The following is a 24,870-nucleotide window of genomic DNA, read 5'->3' on the forward strand; positions in this document are numbered from 1 at the left end:
TCCACATTGTTATTGTACTGCTGCTCTTTAATTGTTACTTTTATTTAATTTTTTTCAACTGTATTGTAATTAAGCATTTCACTGTGAGGTCTACTACACCTGTTGTATTCAGCATTTCACTGTGAGGTCTACTACACCTGTTGTATTCAGCATTTCACTGTAAGGTCTACTACACCTGTTGTATTCAGCATTTCACTGTGAGGTCTACTACACCTGTTGTATTCAGCATTTCACTGTGAGGTCTACTACACCTGTTGTATTCAGCATTTCACTGTGAGGTCTACTACACCTGTTGTATTCAGCATTTCACTGTAAGGTCTACTACACCTGTTGTATTCAGCATTTCACTGTGAGGTCTACTACACCTGTTGTATTCAGCATTTCACTGTAAGGTCTACTACACCTGTTGTATTCAGCATTTCACTGTAAGGTCTACTACACCTGTTGTATTCAGCATTTCACTGTGAGGTCTACTACACCTGTTGTATTCAGCATTTCACTGTGAGGTCTACTACACCTGTTGTATTCAGCATTTCACTGTAAGGTCTACTACACATGTTGTATTCAGCATTTCACTGTGAGGTCTACTACACCTGTTGTATTCAGCATTTCACTGTGAGGTCTACTACACCTGTTGTATTCAGCATTTCACTGTGAGGTCTACTACACCTGTTGTATTCAGCATTTCACTGTAAGGTCTACTACACCTGTTGTATTCAGCATTTCACTGTGAGGTCTACTACACCTGTTGTATTCAGCATTTCACTGTAAGGTCTACTACACCTGTTGTATTCAGCATTTCACTGTGAGGTCTACTACACCTGTTGTATTCAGCATTTCACTGTGAGGTCTACTACACCTGTTGTATTCAGCATTTCACTGTGAGGTCTACTACACCTGTTGTATTCAGCATTTCACTGTGAGGTCTACTACACCTGTTGTATTCAGCATTTCACTGTAAGGTCTACTACACCTGTTGTATTCAGCATTTCACTGTAAGGTCTACTACACCTGTTGTATTCAGCATTTCACTGTGAGGTCTACTACACCTGTTGTATTCAGCATTTCACTGTGAGGTCTACTACACCTGTTGTATTCAGCGCATGTGATTCAATTTTTTTAATTTGAACAGGCTTTTATAAAACCAGAAAAGGCCAGATGCTGACCGTTTTTTCAGAGATTGAAAGTGAAAACAAGGAAATATTGCTTGTGACAGAGACCTGTCAGATCTCACTAAGGTGTCTCAGCAGTCTTGACACTTCCTACCACCTCACTGGAAGGTGCAACACCCCTCAAAGACACGCACGCACGCACGCACGCACGCACAGAGCGCACCCCAAAGCCACAGCAGCATCACACAGTCACACATAGAGACATCATTACTGCACAGTTGTGTGTATATTGGTTGTGTGTATATTGGTTGTGTGTATTGGTTGTGTATATTTGTTGTGAGCAGCTAACCGATCGCTGCAGCTGTACATAGTCTATCGGTAAATAGCCCACCCATTTTTACCTACCTCATCCCCATACCGTTTTTATTTATTTTATTTTATGCTCTTTTGCACACCAATATCTCTACCTGTACTTGACCATCTGATCATTTATCACGCCAGTGTTAATCTGCAAAATTGTAATTATTCGCCTACATCCTCATGCCTTTTGCACACAATGTATATAGAGTCTCCTTTTTTCCTACTGTGTGATTGACTTGTTAATTGTTTACTCCATGTGTAACTCTGTGTTGTCTGTTCACACTGCTATGCTTTATCTTGGCCAGGTCGCAGTTGCAAATGAGAACTTGTTCTCAACTAGCCTACCTGGTTAAATAAAGGTGTTCTCAACTAGCCTACCTGGTTAAATAAAGGTGTTCTCAACTAGCCTACCTGGTTAAATAAAGGTGTTCTCAACTAGCCTACCTGGTTAAATAAAGGTGTTCTCAACTAGCCTCCTACCTGGTTAAATAAAGGTGTTCTCAACTAGCCTCCTACCTGGTTAAATAAAGGTGTTCTCAACTAGCCTCCTACCTGGTTAAATAAAGGTGTTCTCAACTAGCCTCCTACCTGGTTAAATAAAGGTGTTCTCAACTAGCCTACCTGGTTAAATAAAGGTGTTCTCAACTAGCCTACCTGGTTAAATAAAGGTGTTCTCAACTAGCCTACCTGGTTAAATAAAGGTGTTCTCAACTAGCCTCCTACCTGGTTAAATAAAGGTGTTCTCAACTAGCCTACCTGGTTAAATAAAGGTGAAATAAAAAATAAAAAAATAAAAAAGTGTATTGGTTGCGTGCACTGGTTGCACGCACTGTTTGTGCGTACTGGCTGTGCATACTGGCTGTGCATACTGGCTGTGCATACTGGCTGTGCATACTGGCTGTGCATACTGGTTGTGTTATATTGGCTGTGTGTACTGGCTGTGTGTACTGGCTGTGTGTACTGGCTGTGTGTACTGGCTGTGTGTACTGGCTGTGTGTACTGGCTGTGTTATATTGGCTGTGTGTACTGGCTGTGTGTACTGGCTGGGTGTACTGGCTGTGTGTACTGGCTGTGCGTACTGGCTGTGCGTACCGGCTGTGCGTACCGGCTGTGCGTACCGGCTGTGTGTACCGGCTGTGCGTACCGGCTGTGCGTACTGGCTGTGCGTACTGGCTGTGCGTACTGGCTGTGCGTACTGGCTGTGCGTACCGGCTGTGCGTACCGGCTGTGCGTACCGGCTGTGCGTACCGGCTGTGTGTACTGGCTGTGTGTACTGGCTGTGTGTACTGGCTGTGTGTACTGGCTGTGTTATATTGGCTGTGTGTACTGGCTGTGTGTACTGGCTGGGTGTACCGGCTGTGCGTACTGGCTGTGCGTACTGGCTGTGTGTACCGGCTGTGCGTACTGGCTGTGTGTACCGGCTGTGCGTACTGGCTGTGCGTACTGGCTGTGCGTACTGGCTGTGCGTACCGGCTGTGCGTACCGGCTGTGCGTACCGGCTGTGCGTACCGGCTGTGCGTACCGGCTGAGCGTACCGGCTGTGCGTACCGGCTGTGTGTACCAGCTGTGTGTATAACTTTCCCCAGGCATTATTGACTCTGTCTTCCATGTCTGTACGCTACTCGTGTTTCTTGTTTTGTTCCATGTTTCATTTCTTTATTAAATTATTCACTTCCTGTGCTTTCTTCCCGACTCCCAGCGTGCACATTACAGCTACCATAGTTATGCATTTCATATTCCATTTTACAGTACTGAACCTATGTGTACGTGTTAGATAAGAGCCTCCCTATCCTGATCCAAAGGTCCTAAACCAAAGCTACAGTCTGGCTAGTGACAGACCAGGAAGGTCTAGCTACAGTCTGGCTAGTGACAGACCAGGAAGGTCTAGCTACAGTCTGGCTAGTGACAACAGAACAGGAAGGTCTAGCTACAGTCTGGCTAGTGACAACAGAACAGGAAGGTCTAGCTACAGTCTGGCTAGTGACAACAGACCAGGAAGGTCTAGCTACAGTCTGGCTAGTGACAGAACAGGAAGGTCTAGCTACAGTCTGGCTAGTGACAACAGAACAGGTAGGTCTAGCTACAGTCTGGCTAGTGACAACAGAACAGGAAGGTCTAGCTACAGTCTGGCTAGTGATAGACCAGGAAGGTCTAGCTACAGTCTGGCTAGTGACAGACCAGGAAGGTCTAGCTACAGTCTGGCTAGTGACAACAGAACAGGAAGGTCTAGCTACAGTCTGGCTAGTGACAGAACAGGAAGGTCTAGCTACAGTCTGGCTAGTGACAACAGTACAGGAAGGTCTAGCTACAGTCTGGCTAGTGACAACAGTACAGGAAGGTCTAGCTACAGTCTGGCTAGTGACAGACCAGGAAGGTCTAGCTACAGTCTGGCTAGTGACAACAGACCAGGAAGGTCTAGCTACAGTCTGGCTAGTGACAACAGACCAGGAAGGTCTAGCTACAGTCTGGCTAGTGACAGACCAGGAAGGTCTAGCTACAGTCTGGCTAGTGACAGACCAGGAAGGTCTAGCTACAGTCTGGCTAGTGACAGACCAGGAAGGTCTAGCTACAGTCTGGCTAGTGATAGAACAGGTAGGTCTAGCTACAGTGGCTAGTGATAGAACAGGAAGGTCTAGCTACAGTCTGGCTAGTGACAACAGAACAGGAAGGTCTAGCTACAGTCTGGCTAGTGACAGAACAGGAAGGTCTAGCTACAGTCTGGCTAGTGACAGACCAGGAAGGTCTAGCTACAGTCTGGCTAGTGACAACAGAACAGGAAGGTCTAGCTACAGTCTGGCTAGTGACAGAACAGGAAGGTCTAGCTACAGTCTGGCTAGTGACAGACCAGGAAGGTCTAGCTACAGTCTGGCTAGTAATAGAACAGGAAGGTCTAGCTACAGTCTGGCTAGTGACAGAACAGGAAGGTCTAGCTACAGTGGCTAGTGACAGAACAGGAAGGTCTAGCTACAGTCTGGCTAGTGACAACAGAACAGGAAGGTCTAGCTACAGTCTGGATAGTGACAGACCAGGAAGGTCTAGCTACAGTCTGGCTAGTAATAGAACAGGAAGGTCTAGCTACAGTCTGGCTAGTGATATAACAGGAAGGTCTAGCTACAGTCTGGCTAGTGACAACAGACCAGGAAGGTCTAGCTACAGTCTGGCTAGTGACAACAGACCAGGAAGGTCTAGCTACAGTCTGGCTAGTGATAGAACAGGTAGGTCTAGCTACAGTGGCTAGTGACAGAACAGGAAGGTCTAGCTACAGTCTGGCTAGTGACAGAACAGGAAGGTCTAGCTACAGTCTGGCTAGTGATAGAACAGGTAGGTCTAGCTACAGTCTGGCTAGTGACAGAACAGGAAGGTCTAGCTACAGTGGCTAGTGATAGAACAGGTAGGTCTAGCTACAGTCTGGCTAGTGACAGAACAGGAAGGTCTAGCTACAGTCTGGCTAGTGACAACAGAACAGGAAGGTCTAGCTACAGTCTGGCTAGTGACAACAGACCAGGAAGGTCTAGCTACAGTCTGGCTAGTGATAGAACAGGTAGGTCTAGCTACAGTGGCTAGTGACAGAACAGGAAGGTCTAGCTACAGTCTGGCTAGTGACAACAGACCAGGAAGGTCTAGCTACAGTCTGGCTAGTGATAGAACAGGAAGGTCTAGCTACAGTCTGGCTAGTGATAGAACAGGAAGGTCTAGCTACAGTCTGGCTAGTGACAACAGACCAGGAAGGTCTAGCTACACCTTCCTGTTCTGTTCATACTAGCCAGAAGTGCCTTGCTAATGCTAAGCCTCCATAAGTAATACAGAATACAGTACAGTGTTAGATGCAGTACAGTATTAGATGCAGTACTGTGTTAGATGCAGTACTGTGTTAGATGCAGTACTGTGTTAGATGCAGTACTGTGTTAGATGCAGTACTGTGTTAGATGCAGTACTGTGTTAGATGCAGTACTGTGTTAGATGCAGTACTGTGTTAGATGCAGTACTGTATTAGATGCAGTACTGTATTAGATGCAGTACTGTGTTAGATGCAGTACTGTGTTAGATGCAGTACTGTGTTAGATGCAGTACTGTATTAGATGCAGTACTGTATTAGATGCAGTACTGTGTTAGATGCAGTACTGTATTAGATGCAGTACTGTGTTAGATGCAGTACTGTATTAGATGCAGTACTGTATTAGATTCAGGCGTTACAGGTGTGTATGTGGTGTTAAATCTACTCTGTGGTAAATATTGTTCTAAGATACTGAATGTACTTTAGGAGAAGGAGTGAGAATCGTTTGTTGTAAGAACGAACGAGATGGGCAATCGACGTTTTCCCAAGAGGTGTGGGCTTCCTGAACCGTTTTCCACAGGTATCGAGCATTACTCTTTCACTCGTATGCCTTCGCAGCTTATCCTCCGTTTCCACAATGAACGCTAGCTACACATCCACAATCCACAATCCACCCCCCCCCCCCGTTCCAAACTTCTTCTAAAAGGGTTTCGGCTGGAGAACGTAATCCCTACTACCCCAGCCCCCTCGTTGGCACAGTACAATGAAATCCACCCATCAATAACACTGTGGTTAGAGAATACTGCCTGGCCATTTCCCTTAAAAGAAGATCAAAATACACAAATGAATTACAAAACTAAAGCTTATGAAAAACTGGCCTTTCTATACTGTATATACTTGAGCAGCTACAATTTTAAAAAGGTATTAGTTTCACAATTCAATTGTGTCCAAATGGTCCTGATTTGGGACTCAGTCCTGTTGAATAGAAGAGCAGAAACTGAGCCAGCCAAACATCCTAATAGCCGTAGAAGCTCTTAGTCTTAACTCAAAGGCTCAGCTACAAGCTTCAGCTACAGGCACAGCTACAAGGCTTCAGCTACAGGCACAGCTACAAAGCTTCAGCTACAGGCACAGCTACAGGCACAGCTGCAAAGCTTCAGCTACAGGCACAGCTACAGGCACAGCTACAAAGCTTCAGCTACAGGCACAGCTACAGGCACAGCTACAGGCTTCAGCTACAGGCACAGCTACAGGCACAGCTACAGGCACAGCTACAGGCACAGCTACAGGCACAGCTACAAGGCTACAGCTACAGGCACAGCTACAGGCACAGCTACAGGCTTCAGCTACAGGCACAGCTACAGGCTTCAGCTACAGGCACAGCTACAGGCACAGCTACAGGCACAGCTACAGGCACAGCTACAAGGCTTCAGCTATAGGCACAGCTTCAGGCACAGCTACAAGGCTTCAGCTACAGGCACAGCTACAGGCTTCAGCTACAGGCACAGCTACAGGCTACAGCTACAGGCTACAGCTACAGGCTTCAGCTACAGGCACAGCTTCAGGCACAGCTACAGGCACAGCTACAGGCACAGCTACAAGGCTTCAGCTACAGGCACAGCTACAGGCACAGCTACAGGCACAGCTACAGGCACAGCTACAAAGATTCAGCTACAGGCACAGCTACAGGCTTCAGCTACAGGCACAGCTACAGGCTACAGCTACAGGCACAGCTACAGGCTACAGCTACAGGCTACAGCTACAGGCTTCAGCTACAGGCACAGCTTCAGGCACAGCTACAGGCACAGCTACAGGCACAGCTACAAGGCTTCAGCTACAGGCACAGCTACAGGCACAGCTACAGGCACAGCTACAGGCACAGCTACAGGCACAGCTACAGGGACAGCTACAGCTACAGGCACAGCTACAGGCACAGCTACAGCTACAGGCACAGCTACAGGCACAGCTACAAGGCTTCAGCTACAGGCACAGCTACAGGCTTCAGCTACAGGCTTCAGCTACAAGGCTTCAGCTATAGGCACAGCTACAGGCTTCAGCTACAGGCACAGCTACAGGCACAGCTACAAGGCTTCAGCTACAGGCACAGCTACAGGCTTCAGCTACAGGCACAGCTACAGGCTACAGCTTCAGGCTTCAGCTTCAGGCTTCAGCTACAGGCACAGCTTCAGGCACAGCTACAGGCACAGCTACAGGCTTCAGCTACAGGCACAGCTACAGGCTACAGGCTACAGCTATAGCCAGCCCTCTCTCTAGGCCCCTCTGCATTCTTCACCCCCTCAACTGCAAGTCCACAGACACATGACAATGATCAGTTACATAACTCCATGATGTCAACCAGACTATAATGTTTTACCATATAAGCACCTTAAGCCTAGGAGTTAGTCTCTAAACACACTCTGGGCAGACAAAATACAAACGCTGCAAAAATGCACTTTTAAAAATATATAGCTTCGTTATAAAACATGTAAGTGTTGAAAATGTAGAAAAGGTGTAGCAAATCTATACAGACGTCAAGGCAAGAATGTTATGTTCCTCACTGTGTATTTGATTGAATAGTGCCCTAAACGTGAAGGTGTTTTTATCCCTCAGGCAGACAGACAGTTTTCCTTTAGCGGAGGGATTTCTTACAGTTTGTTTTGACAACATATTGCAGCTAGCAGTCCCTCTTCACTCCGGCTGCTTTTAAAAAAGGCTCCTGTGAAAAGGTCCCAGGCTTCTTCATAGAAGACAGAGGAGAGGAGTTATAAAACGCAGGCGATTTGTGTAAATCCCCATATGACACATTTAAGGCATCAATGATTCATTTAGAACGCATCAAATCTCTATTTTAGTTTTTAAAATGAAAAAAATAATAATAATAATCTGTCTGGGCACCTGGCACCAGCACCAGCATCAGCACCAGCATCAGCATCAGCATCAGCACCAGCATCTTTGCCAGCATCAGCATCAGCACCAGCATCAGCATTAGCATCTTCACCAGCATCAGCATCAGCATCTTCGCCAGCATCAGCATCCGCACCAGCATCTTCGCCAGCATCAGCATCCGCACCAGCATCAGCATCTTCACCAGCATCAGCATCTTCGCCAGCATCAGCATCAGCACCAGCATCTTCGTCAGCATCAGCATCAGCACCAGCATCCGCACCAGCATCAGCATCCGCATCAGCACCAGCATCTTCGCCAGCATCAGCATCAGCACCAGCATCCACATCAGCATCCGCATCAGCACCAGCATCTTCGCCAGCATCAGCATCAGCACCAGCATTAGCATCTTCGCCAGCATCAGCATCAGCACCTTCGCCAGCATCAGCATCAGCACCAGCATCCGCATCAGCATCAGCATCAGCACCAGCATCAGCATCTTCGCCAGCATCAGCATCAGCATCAGCATCAGCATCAGCATTAGCATCCTAAGGTTCTGGGATAATTGCTGGGAAGCAATTGAAGCTGAAAATACTCAAGCCCCATTGGTGAACCCAGCAGAGGCTCAGGGTCCTGATTCGCTAGCCCAGGACAGAGGTTGATCCTTTTGGTTAGTGTCTAATTAAATCTGTTCTGATCATGCCTTCACTGCAGAACTCTGATCCTCACTGACACCCACACGGGATAAACTAAACAGAGAAATAAAATACAAAACCTTTTCACTTGTTGTTGTATTGCTGTGGTTCTAAATGGACTGAAGGCATTATCCTGTTCATCTCTTTCCCTCAGCTAGGCTTAGACCCACTCACAGATCTGTAATCCATCCATCCAACCGTTCCTATCTAGAAGTCTACTCAGTTCAGGGTATCCTGTCCGTTCCTATCTATCTATCTATCTATCTATCTATCTATCTATCTACTCAGCTCAGGGTATCCTGTCCGTTCCGATCTATCTATCTACTCAGTTCAGGGTATCCTGTCCGTTCCTATCTATCTATCTATCTATCTATCTACTCAGCTCAGGGTATCCTGTCCGTTCCGATCTATCTATCTACTGAGTTCAGGGTATCCTGTCCGTTCCTATCTATCTATCTACTCAGCTCAGGGTACCCTGTCTGTTCCGATCTATCTATCTATAAGTCTACTCAGCTCAGGGTATCCTGTCTGTTCCTATCTATAAGTCTACTCAATTTGTAAGTCGCTCTGGATAAGAGCGTCTGCTAAATGACTTAAATGTAATGTAATGTACTCAGCAGACTCTCTTATCCAGAGAGACTTACAGTAGCGAGTCATTTAGCAGACTCTCTTATTCCACCTATGGGAATCGAAACCACAACCCTGCCGTTGCAAGTGCCATGCTCTGCCACCTGTGCCCCACGGAACTACCTGTAACTGTCAGTGTGTGTTTGAATATATATATATACACATCTCCACAATAATAAATGATCTACTATATTCTGGATTGCTCCGGTCTCATCCGTTATGCTGAAGGACAGAGTGTTAAAGCTGATGATATACCGGCAATTTTGGGGCCAATATTGCCAGCAATGGTTTACTGCAACAGGGTGGGGTATGAGACACTAGAGAGCATCGATGTGGCAATGAGAAACATGGACATGAACAGTAGATTTCATAGGAAGCGTAGATCAATTCAAAACTTAATGTCCTCATTTTATTTCCTCATCTCCTATAGCTTGTTATTTCCTGTTGACTGCCACATCTGTCCTGACATTTAGGCTTGCCATAACAAAGAGGTTGAATACTTATCGAATTATTGAATACATTTCAGCTTTTCATTTTGTATGTATTTATACACATTTACAAAAACATACTTCCACTTTGACATTAAGAGGTATTGGGTGTAGGCAAAAGAAATGTCGCTATTTAATCAATTTTAAATTCAGGCTGTAACACAACAAAATGTGAATCGAGGGTGTGAATAACTTCTGAAGGTACTGTATATATGTATATACAGTGCCTTGCGAAAGTATTCGGCCCCCTTGAACTTTGCGACCTTTTGCCACATTTCAGGCTTCAAACATAAAGATATAAAACTGTATTTTTTTGTGAAGAATCAACAACAAGTGGGACACAATCATGAAGTGGAACGACATTTATTGGATATTTCAAACTTTTTTAACCCAAAAAGGGTTAAATATGGGTAAATATATATAGTATATATAATTTTAGGACAGACACTTTAAAATAAACTTTCTTTTGATTTATTATTTGATTATCATGGATCCTCCAAGTCGGGCGTTTTACTTTTTTTTTAAACAATGTTTCGACTGTTTGAGTATTTTTCTTCAAGGACTTGAGTGCTCAAAAAACAAGAAGAAGCTATTTTGTTTTAGAACAAGGGCAACACTAGAGAAAATACATTGTGCCTTAATCTACACTACCGGCCAAAATAGAAAAACCCATGAATGAGTAGGTGTTTTAAAACATTTGACCGATACTGTATATTCCAAAAGTGAGCAACAATGCCTAATTTATCATAAACACTACAGATATATATATATATATATATATATATCTGTGTGGCCCTGGCTGTGCAACGTCTTAGCCTTGTTTTGTTAATGTAACAGACAAGATACTCTTGTATCTTGCACTATGAGAGACCTTATCACAGTCAAGACAACTATTTTATTTGATAGTGAAAACATGATGTAATATAACAGAATAAAAGACAACAGAACAGAGAGAAGAAATTCTTCCTTGGTTTTGGTCTTTTTATGGAGTTTCTCCTAGCCAACGTGCTTCAACACCTGCATTGCTTGCTGTTTGGGGTTTTAGGCTGGGTTTCTGTACAGTACTTTGAGATATCAGCTGATGTACGAAGGGCTTTATAAATACATTTGAACAGAGAGAAGAGATGTGTATCTCACGGCCGGAACAGTGAATCTCAGAGGGATCATTTGAAACGGGCCTCAATATGTTGAGTTGAAAAACACTTTTTTTTTCAGGGTTACAAACCAAAAATATGTCTTCTTTTTCGGAATACAGACGTTCAATTTAGTTTATTTGGACTTTTTCTAAATGGAGGAAAAATTCCTGCCTGTTTCTAAAATGTCACTTCTTAACCTGTAACAGTCTGGGGGTGTCTACTATAAGCAGTATGGAATTGTTTTAAGAGGGTGTCTACTAAGCAATGTGGAATTGTTTTAAGAATGTGTTTTAAGAAAGGATCCTGTTGATTTGAAGACCCCTAGAAATATCAAGACCCCTAGAAATATCAAAAACATATAGAAAACTTTAACTGATGAAATATGTTGGGCCTTACTTCTATTAACCAATAGAAACACATTGAATAACAGATAGTCCTTACTGCTATTAGCCAATAGAAACACATTTAATAACAGGCCTTACTGCTATTAGCCAATAGAAACACATTGAATAACAGATAGTCCTTACTGCTATTAGCCAATAGAAACACATTGAATAACAGGCCTTACTGCTATTAGCCAATAGAAACACATTGAATAACAGGCCTCACTGCTATTAGCCAATAGAAACACATTGAATAACAGGCCTTACTGCTATTAGCCAATAGAAACACATTGAATAACAGGCCTTACTGCTATTAGCCAATAGAAACACATTGAATAACAGGCATTACTGCTATTAGCCAATAGAAACACATTGAATAACAGGCCTTACTGCTATTAGCCAATAGAAACACATTGAATAACAGGCATTACTGCTATTAGCATATACACAGTGTACATATATATATTTTACATGTATTTAACCCCTTTATTTTTGGCATTAAACAGTCTCCAAATATAGTGTACTTCCATACAATCTTTCAACCAATAGCGGGGGACCTTCAGACGAGTCTTGTGAGGTCTGTGGGTGTTCTAGAGCAAACCAACCGTCATGTTCGTGTTCGTCAGGGTCTCACCTTTCCACAGAGGGGTGTTATCGTGTAGCTCATACTGTTCGGACGCTACAGAGGTGAAGTTGGCAGATCGGCTGTACCGACCTCAGACGGAACAACAGAGTCTCACCTTTCCACAGAGGGGTCATAATAGCTTTTTAGGCCAAACCGCTCAGACGCTACAGACGAATTGGTAAGAATCACCATTTTAGGGATGGTCTCAGGGTCTGACAAACTCAGCTCTGTCAGATGTGGAAGTGGTGGATTGAGACGCATCTTAATGTCTAAAAAAGCAGATACCTCTTGGTTAAACTGGCACATTTTGATGGGGAGTTTTGCTCATTAGATTTCTGCAGAGGCGCGGGCATCAACTCGAGATTAAACACCAAATAGACCAAGGGGAATATTCATACAGAGTCTCAGAGTGCTGATTTAGGGTCAGTTTTAGGTCACTATATGTATATATATACAGAGACAGAGAGAAACATGCAGAGATACAGAGAGAGAGAGAGAGAGAGAGAGAGAGAGAGAGAGAGAGAGAGAGAGAGAGAGAGAGAGAGAGAGAGAGAGAGAGAGAGAGAGAGAGCGAGCGCAAATAGAAGACTAACACATCTCATTGCGATATCAGCCCATATCTGACTATCCCAACGTGACTGAGGCCCTGGAGCATCTTGTTTCTGTTTCAGATGACCAGTGAGATGGAATATAGCCGCAACACAGAGAGAGCAGAGAGAGACATGCCCTAAAAAACAAATACTTTCAGGCATCTGTCATCTTGCTGCACCGGACTGAAACATCTAATCATACAGTAATATAGAATTACAATCAGAGGAGAGGAGAGGAGAGGAGAGGAGAGGAGAGGAGAGGAGAGGAGAGGAGAGGAGAGGAGAGGAGAGGAGAGGAGAGGAGAGGAGAGGAGAGGAGAGGAGAGGAGAGGAGAGGATGTGGGAGGAGGAGAGGAGAGGAGAGGAGAGGGAGGAGGAGGAGGAGGAGAGAGGATGTGGGAGGAGGAGAGGAGAGAGGATGTGGGAGGAGGAGAGGAGAGGAGAGGAGAGGAGAGGAGAGGAGAGGAGAGGAGAGGAGAGGAGAGGAGAGGAGAGGAGAGGAGAGGAGAGGAGAGGAGAGGAGAGGAGAGGAGAGGAGGAGAGGAGAGATGTGGGAGGAGGAGGAGAGGAGAGATGTGGGAGGAGGAGGAGAGGAGAGATGTGGGAGGAGGAGAGGAGAGGAGAGATGTGAGAGGAGAGGAGAGGAGATGTGGGAGGAGGAGGAGAGGAGAGGAGATGTGGGAGGAGGAGGAGGAGAGGAGAGGAGAGGAGATGAGATGTGGGAGGAGGAGGAGAGGAGAGGAGAGATGTGGGAGGAGGACGAGAGGAGAGGAGATGTGGGAGGAGGACGAGAGGAGAGGAGAGGGGAGGAGGAGGAGAGGAGATGTGGGAGGAGGAGGAGGAGAGGAGAGGAGAGAGAGATGTGGGAGGAGGAGGAGGAGGAGGAGAGGAGAGGATGTGGGAGGAGGAGGAGGAGGAGGAGAGGAGAGGAGAGATGTGGGAGGAGGAGGAGGAGGGAGAGAGAGGAGAGGAGAGGAGAGGAGAGGAGAGGAGAGGAGAGAGGAGAGGAGAGGAGAGGAGAGGAGAGGAGAGGAGAGGAGAGGAGAGGAGAGGAGAGGAGAGGAGAGGAGAGGAGGAGAGGCACTGTATGAGTCAAAAGAGAAAGTAAGACTATTGGGGTGGTTTTTGGAACAATTCATAATCAGAAAAATAGACTAGAGTCTCTGTCTCCCTCCCTCCCTCCTTCCCTCCCTTCCTCCCTCCTTCCTTCCTTCCCTTCCCTCCCTTCCTTCCCTCCCTGAGAGAAGCAGAAGTTTATTTGAGTAATAAAAAGCAGAGCTTGGTTGAGGACCAACTGTTTAATGCTGTTCACTCAGCAGATAACAACTAAACCCATCTGTCTCCACACACGACGACAACGTCTTCTATTCGTCATCACACAGAGGATCAGACCCCTTACTATACTTCACTCTATCTGTGTCTATGGCTGCGTCCCAACTGGCACCTTATTCCCTCACGGATGTTAACTTGTGTCAATTTAACCTTTATTTAACTAGGCAAGTCAGTTAGGAACAAATTCTTATTTACATTGACGGCCTACCCCCCCGGCCAAACCCTGACCCAGACGACGCTGGGAAAATTGTTGTGTGCCGCCCGATGGTACTCCCAATCACGGCCAGATGTGATACAGCCTGGAATCTAACCAGGGTCTGTAGTGATGTCTCTAGCACTGAGATGCAGTGCCTTAGACCGCTGCGCCACTCGGGAGCCCTTAAAATGCTTTACTTTTGACCAGAGCCCTATTAGCCCTATGAGAGTCCTATGAGTCATATGAGAGTCCTATGAGCACTATGAGAGTCCTATGAGCCCTATGAGCACTATGAGTCCTATGAGAGTCCTATGAGCACTATGAGAGTCCTATGAGCACTATGAGAGTCCTATGAGTCCTATGAGCCCTATGGGAGTCATATGAGCCCTATGAGAGTCCTATGAGCACTATGAGAGTCCTATGAGCACTATGAGAGTCCTATGAGTCCTATGAGTGTCATAGAGTCCTATGAGTTCTCTGAGCCCTATGGGAGTCCAATGAGCCCTATGAGCCCTATGAGTCCTATGAGAGTCCTATGAGTCCTATGAGCCCTATGAGTACTATGAGTCCTGGGAGTCCTATGAGACCTATGGGCCCTATGGGAGTCCTATGGGCCCTATGGGAGTCCTATGAGCCCTATGGGAGTCCTATGAGTCCTATGAGTACTATGGGCCCTATGGGAGTCCTATGATACCTATGAACCCTATGGGAGTCCAATGAGACCTATGAGTCCTATGAGTACTATGAGTCCTATGAGCCCTATGGGAGTCCTATGTGTCCTATGAGTACTATGGGCCCTATGGGAGTCCTATGATACCTATGAACCCTATGGGAGTCCAATGAGACCTATGAGTCCTATGAGTCCTATGAGACCTATGAGACCTATGGGCCCTATGAGAGTCCTATGAGTCCTATGAGTACTATGAGTCCTATGAGCCATATGGGAGTCATATGAGCCCTATGAGACCTATTAGTACTATGAGACCTATGAGCCATATGGGAGTCCTATGAGGCCTTTGGGAGTCCTATGGGTCCTATGAGTACTATGGGCCCTATGGGAGTCCTATGATACCTATGAACCCTATGGGAGTCCAATGAGACCTATGAGTCCTATGAGTCCTATGAGTCCTATGAGACCTATGAGACCTATGGGCCCTATGAGAGTCCTATGAGTCCTATGAGTACTATGAGTCCTATGAGCCATATGGGAGTCATATGAGCCCTATGAGACCTATTAGTACTATGAGACCTATGAGCCATATGGGAGTCCTATGAGGCCTTTGGGAGTCCTATGGGTCCTATGAGCCATATGGGAGTCCTATGAGTTCTCTGAGCCCTATGGGAGTCATATGAGTCCTATGAGCCCTATGGGAGTCCTATGAGAGTCCTATGAGAGTCCTATGAGAGTCCTATGAGAGTCCTATGAGAGTCCTATGAGTCCTATGAGTCCTAGGAGTCCTATGAGCCCTATGAGTACTATGAGCCCTATGGGAGTCCTATGAGTCCTATGGGAGTCCTATGATACCTATGAACCCTATGGGAGTCCTATGATACCTATGAACCCTATGGGAGTCCTATGAGACCTGTGAGTACTATGAGTCCTATGAGTACTATGAGTCCTGAGTACTATGAGTCCTGAGTACTGAGTCCTATGGGCCCTATGAGAGTCCTATGAGCCCTATGAGAGTCCTATGAGCCCTATGAGTAATATGAGACCTATGGGCCATATGAGAGTCCTATGAGCCCTATGAGTCCATGAGTCCTATGAGCCCCATGAGTCCTATGAGTACCATGAGTCCTATGAGTACCATGAGTCCTATGAGTACCATGAGTCCTATGAGTACCATGAGTACCATGAGTCCTATGAGTACCATGAGTCCTATGAGCACCATGAGTCCTATGAGTACCATGAGTCCTATGAGTCATATGAGACCTATGAGACCTATGGGCCCTATGAGCCCTATGAGTCCTATGATTACTATGAGACCTATGAGACCTATGGGCCATATGAGAGTCCTATGAGTCCTATGAGTACTATGAGTCCTATGAGTACTATGAGTCCTATGAGTACCATGAGTCCTATGAGTCCTATGAGACCTATGGGCCATATGAGAGTCCTATGAGTCCTATGAGTACTATGAGTCCTATGAGTACTATGAGTCCTATGAGTACCATGAGTCCTATGAGTCCTATGAGTCCTATGAGTCCTATGAGTCCTATGAGTCCTATGAGTCCTATGAGTCCTATGAGTACTATGAGTCCTATGAGTACTATGAGTCCTATGAGTCCTATGAGACCTGTGAGTCCTATGAGTACCATGAGTCCTATGAGTCCTATGAATCCTATGAGACCTATGGGCCCTATGAGTCCTATGAGTCCTATGAGATCTATGGGAGTGCTATGGGCCCTATGTGTCCTATGAGACCTATGAGCCCTATGGGAGTCCTATGAGACCTATGGGCCCTATGGGAGTCCTATGGGCCCTATGGGAGTCCTATGAGACCTATGGGCCCTATGGGAGTCCTATGAGATCTATGGGCCATGGTCAAAAGTAGTGCCCTACATCGGGAATATAGTTCTATTTGTGTCTGTAAACAAACACACCCACCTGGAGGTACGGAGCGATTCAACGTTCCAGATTACTGTCTGGTTATCTCTGGATATTCCCCAGGCCGTAATGACGCTTGGTTACCTACAGTACCTTGGATTCAAGTAGGAGAAAGTAGTAAAACACTACGAGGCTGCAGGGCCTTCATTATGAAGAGGATTTGTTCTGGGTTGATGAATCGTAATGCCAGATCAATCAAAGAGAGTGAAAAGTAATTATGAATCTGAGGTCTAAGTGCACAGTGTTGGTTACAGGGCATATTAAACTAGATACAGCTTCTCTGTCTGTCCTCTGCTGTTCCTGCCTGGTAGAGATGGGGTGTTGGTCTCCCAAACAAGCCATGACTAAAAACACCCCTGGGACTATCTGGCTGTTTAATCAATTAGAGCCAGAAGCATCTAGTGCTATCAGAACATGTTAGATGTGGCTGGTAGAAGAGAGCAGGGGCGCTCACCCTCTCTCTGTCCTTCTCTCTGTCTCTCTCTCTCTGTCCTTCTCTCTGTCTCCATCTTCCTCACCCTCTCTCTGTCCTTCTCTCTGTCTCCATCTTCCTCTCTCTCTGTCCTTCTCTCTGTCTCCATCTTCCTCTCTCTCTGTCACCCTCATCTTCCTCCTGTCCTTCTCTCTGTCTCCATCTTCCTCACCCTCTCTCTGTCCTTCTCTCTGTCTCCATCTTCCTCTCTCTCTGTCCCTCTCTCTGTCTCCATCTTCCTCTCTCTCTGTCCCTCTGTCTACATCTTCCTCTCTCTCTGTCCTTCTCTCTGTCTCCATCTTCCTCACCCTCTCTCTGTCCTTCTCTCTGTCTCCATCTTCCTCACCCTCTCTCTGTCCTTCTCTCTGTCTCCATCTTCCTCTCTCTCTGTCCCTCTCTCTGTCTCCATCTTCCTCTCTCTCTCTGTCCTTCTCTCTGTCTCCATCTTCCTCTCTCTCTCTGTCTCCATCTTCCTCACCCTCTCTCTGTCCTTCTCTCTGTCTCCATCTTCCTCTCTCTCTCTGTCCCTCTCTCTGTCTCCATCTTCCTCTCCCTCTCTCTGTCCTTCTCTCTGTCTCCATCTTCCTCACCCTCTCTCTGTCCCTCTCTCTGTCTCCATCTTCCTCTCTCTCTGTCCCTCTCTCTGTCTCCATCTTCCTCTCTCTCTGTCCCTCTCTCTGTCTCCATCTTCCTCTCTCTCTCTGTCTCCATCTTCCTCACCCTCTCTCTGTCCTCTCTGTCTCCATCTTCCTCACCCTCTCTCTGTCCTTCTCTCTGTCTCCATCTTCCTCACCCTCTCTCTGTCCTTCTCTCAGTCTCCATCTTCCTCACCCTCTCTCTGTCCTTTCTCTGTCTCCATCTTCCTCTCTCTCTGTCCCTCTCTCTGTCTCCATCTTCCTCACCCTCTCTCTGTCCCTCTCTCTGTCTCCATCTTCCTCTCTCTCTGTCCTTCTCTCTGTCTCCATCTTCCTCTCTCTCTCTGTCCTTCTCCCTGTCCTTCTCTCTGTCTCCATCTTCCTCACTCTCTGTCCCTCTCTCTGTCTCCATCTTCCTCTCTCTCTGTCCCTCTCTCTGTCTCCATCTTCCTCTCTCTCTCTGTCTCCATCTTCCTCACCCTCTCTCTGTCCTCTCTGTCTCCATCTTCCTCTCTCTCTGTCCCTCTCTCTGTCTCCATCTTCCTCTCCCTCTCTCTGTCTCCATCTTCTGTCTCCATCTTCCTCTCTCTCTGTCCTTCTCTCTGTCTCCATCTTCCTCTCTCTCTGTCCCTCTCTCTGTCTCCATCTTCCTCACCCTCTCCCTGTCCTTCTCTCTGTCTCCATCTTCCTCTCCCTCTCTCTGTCCTTCTCTCTGTCTCCATCTTCCTCACCCTCTCTCTGTCCTTCTCTCTGTCTCCATCTTCCTCTCTCTGTCTCTCTGTCCCTCTCTCTGTCTCCATCTTCCTCTCTCTGTCTCCATCCTTCTCTCTGTCTCCATCTTCCTCTCTCTCTGTCCCTCTCTGTCTCCATCTTCCTCTCTCTCTGTCCCTCTCTGTCTCCATCTTCCTCTCTCTCTCTGTCCTTCTCTCTGTCTCCATCTTCCTCTCTCTCCATCTTCCCTCTTCTCACCCTCTCTCCCTCTTGTCCTCTCTCTCTGTCTCCATCTTCCTCTCTCTCTCTGTCCTCTCTGTCTCCATCTTCCTCACCCTCTCTCTGTCCTTCTCTCTGTCTCCTTCTTCCTCACCCTCTCTCTGTCCTTCTCTCTGTCTCCATCTTCCTCATCTCTCTGTGTCCTTCTCTCTGTCTCCATCTTCCTCATCCTCTCTCTGTCCTTCTCTGTCTCCATCTTCCTCACCCTCTCTCTGTCCCTCTCTCTGTCTCCATCTTCCTCACCCTCTCTCTGTCCCTCTCTCTGTCTCCATCTTCCTCTTTCTCTCTCTCTCTGACCCTCTCTCTGTCTCCATCTTTCTATCTCTCCCTTTTCTTCTCTCCTTCTCAGTCTCGCTCTCTTTTCTTCTCTCCCTCTCCGTCTCTCCTCTCCATCTCTCTCCCTCTCCGTCTCTCCGTCTCTCCTTCTGTCTCTTTGTCTCTGTCTCTCTCTCTCTCTCTGTCAATTCATTTCAATTCAAAGGGCTTTATTGTCATGGGAAACATGTTAACATTGCCAAAGCAAGTGAGGTAGATAATATTCAAAAGTGAAATAAACAAAAATTATACAGTAAACACTCAGAAGTTCCAAAAGAATAGAGACATTACAAATGTCATATTATCTCTATATACAGTGTTGTAATGATGTACAAATAGTTAAAGTACACAAGGAAAAATAAATTAGCATAAATATGGGTTGTATTTACAATGGTGTTTGTCTCTCCCTCTCCTCTCTCCCTCTCCTCCTCCTCTCTCCCTCTCCCTCTCATCCTCTCTCCCTCTCATCCTCCTCTCTCCCTCTCCCCTCTCCTCCTCTCTCCCGTCTCCCTCTCCTCCTCTCCCCCCTACCTCTTTTTCCTCTCTCTCTCCCTCACTCTCCTCCCTCTACTCCTCTCCTCCCTCTTTTCTTCTCTCCCTCTTCTCCTCTCCTCTTCTCCTCTCCTCTTCTCCTCTCCCCATCTTTTCCTCTCTCCCTCTTCTCCTCTCCTCATCTCTCCCTCTTCTCCATCTTTTCCTCTCTCCCTCTTCTCCTCTCCTCCTCTCTCCCTCTTCTCCTCTCCATCTTTTCCTCTCTCCCTCTTCTCCTCTCCTCCTCTCCATCTTTTCCTCTCTCCCTCTTTTCCTCTCTCCCTCTTTTCCTCTCTCCCTCTTTTCCTCTCTCCCTCTTCTCCTCTCCTCCTCTCCATCTTTTCCTCTCTCCCTCTTCTCCTCTCTCCCTCTTCTCCTCTCCTCCTCTCCCCATCTTTTCCTCTCTCCCTCTTCTCCTCTCCTCCTCTCTCCATCTTTTCCTCTCTCCCTCACTCCCGACTCTTACTAAACTGAAACAATAGCTAACAAGTGGTTAAATATTGAGAAACAGATATATGAATGAATATGAATTGTATAACTAAGTGTAGCTATCGATGATGTATGTGATGTTATTATGACAGTATGTGTATGCCTGCTGTATCCTAGTCTTATCTCTCCTTATTTAGAAACAATTACCCAGAATGCATCCACATGTCTCCTAAGTCACAATCTCTACATCTGCTAGACATATTCATATATTATAACATCTCTAATAAAATAAAGCAAGTGTATCAATTTACACATCCGGGCCTGCGTCCCAAACCCTAAAAATACAGTAGTGTACTATATAGGGTGCTGTTTGAGACGCACAGTGGCTGATGGTAGTATTTATGGATTCATCTTTGTACCTAATATTATGACTGCTCCTCTGTGTGCGTAGCCATCCTCAACGACTAATGGAATGAATTGAGGATGTATCATCCGAGAGGAATGGAATGGGGGGGGGGGGCGTTAGGCGTTCGACTCTGGAGTCCTAATGTCATAAAGGGAACCTTCTGCCAGAGAGGAGAAGAGGGGTGGGGAGAGGGGAAGAGAGGAGAGGAGAAGAGGGGTGGGGAGAGGGGAAGAGAGGAGAAGAGGGGTGGGGAGAGGGGAAGAGAGGAGAGGAGAAGAGGGGAGGGAGAAGAGGAGAAGAGGGTTGGGGAGAGGGGAAGAGAGGAGAAGAGAGGAGAAGAGGGGTGGGGAGAAGGGAAGAGAGGAGAAGAGGGGTGGGGAGAGGGGAAGAGAGGAGAGGAGAAGAGGGTTGGGGAGAGGGGAAGAGAGGAGAGGAGAAGAGGGTTGGGGAGAGGGGAAGAGAGGAGAAGAGAGGAGAAGAGGGGTGGGGAGAGGGGAAGAGAGGAGAAGAGGGGGAAGAGAGGAGAAGAGAGGGGAAGAGAGGAGAAGAGAGGGGAAGAGAGGAGAAGAGAGGGGAAGAGAGGAGAAGAGGGGTGGGGAGAGGGGAAGAGAGGAGAAGAGGGGTGGGGAGAGGGAAAGAGAGGAGAAGAGGGGTGGGGAGAGGGGAAGAGAGGAGAAGAGGGGTGGGGAGAGGGGAAGAGAGGAGAAGAGGGGTGGGGAGAGGGGAAGAGAGGAGAAGAGGGGTGGGGAGAGGGGAAGAGAGGAGAAGAGGGGTGGGGAGAGGGGAAGAGAGGAGAAGAGGGGTGGGGAGAGGGGAAGAGAGGAGAAGAGGGGTGGGGAGAGGGGAAGAGAGGAGAAGAGAGGAGAAGAGGGGTGGGGAGAGGGGAAGAGAGGAGAAGAGGGGTGGGGAGAGGGGAAGAGAGGAGAAGAGGGGTGGGGAGAGGGGAAGAGAGGAGAAGAGGGGTGGGGAGAGGGGAAGAGAGGAGAAGAGGGGTGGGGAGAGGGGAAGAGAGGAGAAGAGAGGAGAAGAGGGGTGGGGAGAGGGGAAGAGAGGAGGGTTGGGGAGAGGAGAAGAGAGGAGAAGAGGGGTGGGGAGAGGAGAAGAGAGGAGAAGAGGGGTGGGGAGAGGGGAAGAGAGGAGAAGAGGGGTGGGGAGAGGGGAAGAGAGGAGAAGAGGGGTGGGGAGAGGGGAAGAGAGGAGAAGAGGGGTGGGGAGAGGGGAAGAGAGGAGAAGAGGGGTGGGGAGAGGGGAAGAGAGGAGAAGAGGGGTGGGGAGAGGGGAAGAGAGGAGAAGAGGGGTGGGGAGAGGGGAAGAGAGGGAGAAGAGGGGTGGGGAGAGGGGTGGGGAGAGGGGAAGAGAGGAGAAGAGGGGTGGGGAGAGGGGAAGAGAGGAGAAGAGAGGAGAAGAGGGTTGGGGAGAGGAGAAGAGAGGAGAAGAGGGGTGGGGAGAGGAGAAGAGAGGAGAAGAGGGGTGGGGAGAGGGGAAGAGAGGAGAAGAGGGGTGGGGAGAGGGGAAGAGAGGAGAAGAGGGGTGGGGAGAGGGGAAGAGAGGAGAAGAGGGGTGGGGAGAGGGGAAGAGAGGAGAAGAGGGGTGGGGAGAGGGGAAGAGGGGAGAAGAGGGGTGGGGAGAGGGGAAGAGAGGAGAAGAGGGGTGGGAGAGGGAAGAGAGGAGAAGAGGGGTGGGGAGAGGGGAAGAGAGGAGAAGAGAGGAGAAGAGGGGTGGGGAGAGGGAAGAGAGGAGAAGAGGGGTGGGGAGAGGGGAAGAGAGAGAAGAGAGGAGAAGAGGGGTGGAGAGAGGGGAAGAGAGGAGGGTTGGGGAGAGGAGAAGAGAGGAGAAGAGGGGTGGGGAGAGGAGAAGAGAGGAGAAGAGGGGTGGGGAGAGGGGAAGAGAGGAGAAGAGGGGTGGGGAGAGGGGAAGAGGAGAAGAAGAGGGGTGGGGAGAGGGGAAGAGAGGAGAAGAGGGGTGGGGAGAGGGGAAGAGAGGAGAAGAGGGGAGGGGAGAGGGGAAGAGAGGAGAAGAGAGGAGAAGAGGGGGGAAGAAGAGGAGGGTTGGGGAGAGGAGAAGAGAGGAGAAGAGGGGTGGGGAGAGGAGAAGAGAGGAGAAGAGGGGTGGGGAGAGGAGAAGAGAGGAGAAGAGGGGAAGAGAGGAGGGTTGGGGAGAGGAGAAGAAGAGAGGAGAAGAGGGGTGGGGAGAGGAGAAGAGAGGAGAAGAGGGGAAGAGAGGAGGGTTGGGGAGAGGAGAAGAGAGGAGAAGAGGGGAAGAGAGGAGGGTTGGGGAGAGGAGAAGAGAGGAGAAGAGGGGTGGGGAGAGGAGAAGAGAGGAGAAGAGGGGTGGGGAGAGGAGAAGAGAGGAGAAGAGGGGAAGAGAGGAGGGTTGGGGAGAGGAGAAGAGAGGAGAAGAGGGGTGGGGAGAGGAGAAGAGAGGAGAAGAGGGGTGGGGAGAGGAGAAGAGAGGAGAAGAGGGGAAGAGAGGAGGGTTGGGGAGAGGAGAAGAGAGGAGAAGAGGGGTGGGGAGAGGAGAAGAGAGGAGAAGAGAGGAGAAGAGGGGTGGGGAGAGGAGAAGAGAGGAGAGGAAAAGAGAGGAGAGGAGAGGAAAAGAGAGAGGAAAAGAGAGGAGAGGAAAAGAGAGGAGAGGAAAAGAGAGGAGAGGAAAAGAGAGGAGAGGAAAAGAGAGGAGAAAAGGAGGAGAGGAAAAGAGAGGAAAAAGAGAGAAGAAGAGAAGAGAAGAGAAGAGGAGAGGAGAGGAGAGGAGAGGAGAGGAGAGGAGAGGAGAGGAGAGGAGAGGAGAGGAGAGGAGAGGAGAGGAGAGGAGAGGAGAGGAGAGGAGAGGAGAGGAATATGACTTACCAGATTATTCAATGTAGAGAGAGAGGAGAGAGGCCAGAGAGTCACAGTCACTACAGGATCACAGAGGGGCCAATCACAGGGTCAGACACCTTGGCAGACAGACAGAGAGACAGTCAGACAGACAATCACTTAGTCAAATAAACAATCAATAAGATAAACTGTCAGATAAACAGTCAGTCAGACAGTCATTCAGATAAATACTCAGTCAGTCAGAAAACCAGTTAGATAAATAGTCAGTCAGTCAGATAGACAGTCAGTCAGTCAGATAAACAGACAGTCAGATAAACAGACAGTCAGATAAACAGTCAGTCAGATAAACAGTCAGTCAGTCAGATAAACAGACAGTCAGATAAACAGACAGTCAGTCAGATAAACAGACAGTCAGTCAGATAAACAGTCAGTCAGATAAACAGACAGTCAGTCAGATAAATACTCAGTCAGTCAGAAAAACAGTCAGTCAGTCAGTCAGAAAAACAGTCAGTCAGCCAGTTAGATAAATAGTCAGTCAGTGAGATAAACAGTCAGTCAGATAAACAGTCAGTCAGACAGTCAGATAAACAGTCAGTCAGACAGTCAGATAAACAGACAGTCAGTCAGATAACCAGTCAGTCAGACAGTCAGATAACCAGACAGTCAGTCAGTGAGATAAACAGACAGTCAGTCAGTGAGATAAACAGACAGTCAGTCAGTGAGATAAACAGACAGTCAGTCAGATAAACAGACAGTCAGTCAGATAAACAGACAGACAGTCAGATAAACAGTCAGTCAGATAAACAGACAGTCAGATAAACAGTCAGAGATAAACAGACAGTCAGTCAGATAAACAGACAGTCAGTCAGACAGTCAGATAAACAGACAGTCAGATAAACAGACAGTCAGATAAACAGACAGTCAGATAAACAGACAGTCAGATAAACAAACAGTCAGATAAACAGACAGTCAGTCAGATAAACAGACAGTCAGATAAACAGACAGTCAGTCAGATAAACAGACAGTCAGATAAACAGACAGACAGTCAGATAAACAGACAGTCAGATAAACAGACAGTCAGTCAGATAAACAGAGACAGTCAGTCAGTCAGTCAGACAGAAAAACTGATTTAGAAATCCTGTTATTAAAATAAAAAATATAAAAACATACACGTATATTTGCATTTTACCAAAAACATCTTTTCTTGAAATCGTCACAGAAGATGACAACTGAATCTATCATTTCTATTACAGAAAGTTTCAATTCAAATGAAATACTTTTGCAAATGGAAAGGATACAATTGAGGAGGTAGTGTATGTATGGTCCTGTTTGTATATGTGTGCCCTATATATCCTGTGTAGAAAGTAACTTAATAAATATGATATTATAATATAATCCAGGTAGGTAAGTATGGGGATAGGGTGGGGGTGGAGGGAGGAGGTGGGGGGACTAGCTTAGTGTCTCCA

General features: G+C 47.2%; 1 protein-coding gene across 2 annotated transcripts in view; it reads right to left on the reverse strand.

Annotated features, from left to right (window-relative positions):
• Positions 1–24,870, reverse strand: part of LOC123996316 (LIM domain containing preferred translocation partner in lipoma) — a 436,125-nt gene that overhangs the window by 355,872 nt on the left and 55,383 nt on the right. For both annotated transcript variants that reach the window (XM_046299668.1, XM_046299676.1), the window contains one exon: positions 23,435–23,523. The gene's annotated coding sequence lies outside the window, so the exon portion shown is untranslated. The remainder of the gene's footprint in view (positions 1–23,434; positions 23,524–24,870) is intronic.

Source organism: Oncorhynchus gorbuscha, linkage group LG02, assembly GCF_021184085.1.
Source record: "Oncorhynchus gorbuscha isolate QuinsamMale2020 ecotype Even-year linkage group LG02, OgorEven_v1.0, whole genome shotgun sequence".
In the NCBI taxonomy this organism is placed as follows: Eukaryota; Metazoa; Chordata; class Actinopteri; order Salmoniformes; family Salmonidae; genus Oncorhynchus; species Oncorhynchus gorbuscha.